Source organism: Colias croceus, chromosome 9 (assembly GCF_905220415.1).
Source record: "Colias croceus chromosome 9, ilColCroc2.1".
Classification (NCBI taxonomy): domain Eukaryota; kingdom Metazoa; phylum Arthropoda; class Insecta; order Lepidoptera; family Pieridae; genus Colias; species Colias croceus.
Genome location: NC_059545.1, coordinates 5,032,302 through 5,038,305, shown reverse-complemented (window position 1 = coordinate 5,038,305; position 6,004 = coordinate 5,032,302).

The window sequence follows — 6,004 nt, the reverse complement described above, 5'->3', positions numbered from 1 at the left end:
ACTTAGTTTATACCCAAATTACATATACCTATTCTTCTAAAGACGTCTTATTATAGTTTTGCGATTAATACATTCATAAAATGTATTAATCGCAAAATTAAACAAATGCATGAAATAAACAACACTTCGAATACCTTCCTTAAATCGTTTACTTGCCGGCACTATCGTAGAGGCTTTTATCATAAATTTACAAAGTGGACCAAACTAACAGCTGTTTCGGTTCATGAGATATAAATAACAATATGCGTAAAGTAAGGTTAGGTTTTATTCACAAGATACTCCATATGGAGGGACTTAGCCGGATTTACTGACGTTTTGGCCGGCGAGGGTGGAAAAAAATAGGGGAGGTTTAGGACCGTATTTATAGTGCGGTGTAACCATTCGGTTTTATTCAAATCCCCGCATGAGCTTTGATTTTTTATACTAACTCTACAGTCATAGACTTTGCTACTATGTTGTTAATTTGTTATAAAATCGATAAAGTTTTCCACAAATTGCAATTTAATTGGACGCGGATATATTATATATCTTGATACTTGTAAAATGAGAAATGTGGGGCTGCGAACATTACCTTATTTTGTTTCATCGCTGTTTGTTATATTATTAATTTTTAACCCATTATTTTTTTGTATTCACTTGAAGAAAACAGAAACAAATATAATGACGCGAAGCTAATTTATATCTAATATTATCTACTTTTGGCACTCACTAAATGATTATTACTGTATTCTGTTCATTTAAAAGTGTATTGTCATTTTCCTAAACATTAATTTTAAGAATAATGATATAGTATAACATAATATATGCATTAGAACATTATTCAACTATTGTTACTTTTTCTTACATAACAGAGCGAGCCGAAAAAGGCAAAATACCAAATTACCCTCGCCCGAACATAATCACATTCAAAATAACCGTTACCTTTTTCCTTATCATACATTGAATAGAAAACCTTAGTAAAACCTATACTGACAGCAATAACCCGACAATCGCTATTGTGTCGTTTTCAAAGGGAAAATAGTGGCCCCCTATCGTTTTCAAACCCTTCAGGTTAGATAGAGGGGTTATTTACATCCAGTTAGAAAAAGTCGCTTTATTTTCGAGATACGAAAAATATTTATTCTGCTTGTTAGTTCAAAGACTTATTGATCAAAGACCGCGAAGAGGAAAATAAGTTTGCCGATATAGACGTTATATTTGCGTTCGTAATGGTTTGTTATTTCATACCGCTAGGACTACTTTGTGAACGTTAGCTGGAATTTTCTAGTAAATATTCATTGCTATCGATGTAGAAATTATTTGGTTCTATGGAAAGTATATTATGATTAATGCTTTATAGATTTATTTGAAAAGAGAGATTTCTTACAAAAAGAACGGAAATAAAATTAGCATTTGAAGAAAGTGTTTTCTTATTTTTGATTGTGTTATTTTACGGTTACATTAAAAGTAGAGATCAGTTTGTAGACGTGATTATAATTTTAAAATATGTATTTAAATTTTAACGTTGAAATTGCAGTGTACGTAAGTACGCTCTAAGTTTGAAATATAAATTAGGTGGTATACAAAACACGCAGCAGTAATTTTTCTCTGAGTTTATAATTAGGTAAATATCATACAGAATAGGTAGGTTCATTACAACATTTTTTATTTCGTTTTGGACATACATTTTCATTGCACAGTATTTATTCTCAATATGCATCCGTATTTAATTACATAATTTCTAACAAAACCAATCCATTATCCATGTATTGCTTTAGACTTTACCACGTTTAAAACAATAAACATCGAAAGTTTAACAGTATATCAATACCAGACGAAATGTATACCGCTTACAACTATAGTAAAACAACCCGTCCCGTCTGGTTTTAGTTACAAAGGCATCAAACACCCAACGGCTTTGCGGAAGCCTCTCCTCGGTTTTTGTTCCGACAAAATGAAATGGAGCGGCAGGATTGTGGGCCTGTGTTGATTTATGGGAGAAATATATAATTGTAGCTGTTAAATGGTATGTCGTTAAGTTGTCCCCTTCTTTGTTTGGCAAGAAATCCTGTGAGCCGGTTTAATAAGCTGCCAAAAATCAAAAGGGATAAGATAAGGAAAATAATAATGAAGGTTTAAAATGTAATGGATAACTGAGATGAAAAAATCTGCTCTATAATGAGCCGTTACGTAATAAAGAATTTTATTAATAGTATCAAGTATGTACATGTATCTCTTTCATGAAAATTTAAAATACTTCTGTATGCTTCTCAAATATAGTAATCTTATAAAGCTGTAGAGTTTGTTTGTTTGTTTGTTTGAACGCGTTAATCTCAAGAACTACTGGTCCGATTTGAAAAATTCTTTCGGTGTTGGATAGCCCATTTATCGAGGAAGGCTATAGGCTATATTATATCATCACGCTAAGACCAACCGAAGCGGAGCCACGCGGGTGGCTTGTTTCAGTATCATCAATATCGTTACTAATTACAGCAATTTTGAAACGAAACTTCCGAAATAGTAATCAAACTGATAGTACGAGGTTTATAGCTCGTAAAATAAGTACAGATACCGAAAAGATGTTGACAACGAAATAGCCCTCTTATTAAACTAGTTTATAGCTTACTTACGGTTATCGTCGAGTTTAATCTGTAATTTGCCTCGTGTCACGCGGAATTGAATAGCGTGTGCGGTAAAACAGTCGTAAACGGAGACAATTTTTATCCGACCCAGTTTTTTTGTTACCCAATAATTTTGCTGTAGATTTTATAGTTCTGTGATATTAACAATGCGTCCCTTGAAAATGGGAAATAAGGAGGGTATGTTTTCCTTTACAAATATATTGTAGGTATTGACTATGTGATTTAATAGTGATTTTAAAGTTAGGTATTACTTTATAGGTAAATTTTAGGTATCCCATTTTGCTATCTTTCATTCCTAAACAATTAATTTACTAACCCGGAAATTCAGTGGTTTTCTTTTTAAATATTCTATTTTAATATCTCCGCAAATAAGTATCTGTAGCTATATGTCATACAAACCTCGTCACTTAAAAACCGTATAAATAAAATTATGATTATGATTAGAAATAAATTTTGGTTTCATATTCAATATGGAGTGCGTTAAAATTAAGTCAGACTAATAAACATACAAAAACAACTCGACTTTAAAAGGATTCGTAATATTAGATAATAATATTATAAAAGTGAATTTGGGTCAATTTAAAAATAGAAACATTTAAAACAAATGTTCCACTAACATAAAGATTAAAAGTAAATTTAATGAACATTGTTATTATTTGTTAGGAAAGTATTTCACAGTAAATAATCCAGTTTCTGTAACACTTTGAAGTTTCCAAATCGACATTAGAACTAAAAACTAGCGCGTTTAATTAGAAAAGTTTTCCCACAAACATCGAAGCCTTTTGGATTTTAACTCATTGTTATTTGTAATTTAGAATCCCTTTCAATGGATATTTTAATTGTAAATAAAATAATCATTTTATATTTGCAAATGCCTAAATAAATGTATTAGATATACACGTAAAAACAGATTATACTGTTAATGTGTGTATTTTAATTATCTGTGATTTATTATTAATGGTACTTTTCTTGCTTCCAATGGTTCATAAATAATGTAAGTAACAGAGTTTCGAATTTGCAAGACATTACATTTAATAAATTGCCACGAACCTAGAGCTGTAACTTTCAGGGCCTATAAAATATATCATCTAAATGTACTTTCATATGCGATATAAAATGAATGTATATCGTATTAATATGTTATATAACCGTTATTAAATATTATATGGAAAATATTTGTCACCTTTAGTTTAGCGTTATATTATCTTTAATAAATATATACCATTTTTCCAGTAGATATGGACTGTGAAACTATATTATCATATGAGTCAACTTTTTCTCAAATAAAACGCCAGAATTTCTACTTTCCAATATTTTCAGTAGAAGAAAGTAACTTCCTTTTTCTATATTCTACAAATCTTATAAAAAAATTAACAGTTGCGTTTGCAAATTGCAACTATTCTCATAAAAAAACACATTTCAAGTAGGTACCTAGTTCGTTTGATCTATAAATGTACGGTGCATTTAGATCAGGAGAAACCCTGAGCTAGGGCTAGCGAGCTAGGGCTAGACTAGAGCTTCAAATGCACTAAAAACAACGAAACTCTCTACGAAGCTCTACGCCTGTTTTCACTAAAATAATTTGACATAGTGGGGTTAGAATGAGCATTCGCTCGTATGATGTAAATGCACCGTGAGACGATTGCCAAGACAACTAGTCATCATCGTATCAATTACTCAGCCTTACAACTTGAAGATTCGCTTGACAAAATCGAACGTCGTAAGGTGAATTCTTACCAAGTATGAATACAAATTGCAGGAATGCCGTGGTCGTTATGGCAACGGGTACTTATATAGGGAGGCTCAATATGAACTGCACAATTTGAATTTCAAGTGCTATGCAAAGTGAATCCGAACAGACCCCGTTGAGATTGATTTAATGTACTTCAGTAAACACGGATATTGTCGGATCGGGATCGGTTTATTGAATTATTAACTAATATTTGAAATAGTATGCGTTAGGAATGATTTTGATGTTGGATTGACGGTACAATCGGATATGCGTAGTAGCTTGCTTGATTAGGTTTAAAAATATACCTGAACACACGCTCTGTATCACAATATTGTAATACTGTGCTCTGTATTTACATTCACTTCAAAACTAGTTTAAAAAGAAAGAAATCAAAATATTGTTTGTAGTACAAATATTTCTATCTTAAGTCTACTGTACCTTTGCTCAATTTATTATTACACCAGAAAGAAAATATATGTACTAACATTTTAAATACACAAACAATATCTAGACACGACGATGGTCGATAGTGTAAGTAACTAATACTCAGAAATTATTGAGATCATAAGAAAAACATGTGTGAAACATTTAGTAATATGCAGCCTATTTCCAAGTCAATGAAAATTCTTAGTACCTAAGTCTACTTACAAATAGAAAAAGTACTTACCTGTATGTCAAGAACGTTTAAAGCAAAAATAGACTGCATGTTAAGAATCTATTAGTATTGAGAATTTACGTTCATTGTAAACGTCTACAAGCGCAGAGGTTATTCAGTAAGAGGAAAATACTTTTGCTAATTGATCATTACCTCAATGGCGCTTTGAGGCATAAATCGGGAATTAATTCAGACACCATAGATGTATAAAAATCATACCTTGTAGATGTATAATGTACAACCATTGTAATTTTGATGAATGTAAGTACATTTATTTTTTCTTTGAAAACGCGGCCAAAGCTGCGGGCGGAAAGCTATAGTAGAATATAATTATAAACAAGAAGAGAAGAGAAGCACAAGTTAAATAGTAATAATGATACATTTGATAAGGGACTTGATTAGTTGATTACTATTACTTACCACATATTACAAATCGTCACCTAATATATTATACTGTGTAATTAATATCACATACCTAATACCTAAGTACATAATAGGTATAGACTTTCTAACAATATAGATTCATCACGAAATACATTAAATTAAATGTAAACGTATATTCCAAATAAAAATCACATTCCTAATTTTATGGCTCGATGAAGTATGAAATAAGAATCTTGTGTAAATATTTTATTAACTTCACTGGAGCGTTTACTGATGATCTGGTATTATGAGAATTGCAAATAGTAGTTGTGAATAAACACGTTTATTATTCACATTTTTATAATAAATATACATTTTGCTCTTAACCAAATATTTTTTATTTTTTTGTTTTTGCTGATATAAACCAAGAAACTATAGATTAGATATTTAAGTAAAACCACAGATGATATAATATAAAACTATTTAATTGTTAATTATTTTACATTACTTTGCACTATTCAATAAAATTTATTATTTGTTTTTTCTCCGTCAATTACAATTTAAAAGTTTGAACTTTATTTGGAATAGTTTAAATACACAATTCAATACATTTGACAAATAATTTTTTATACA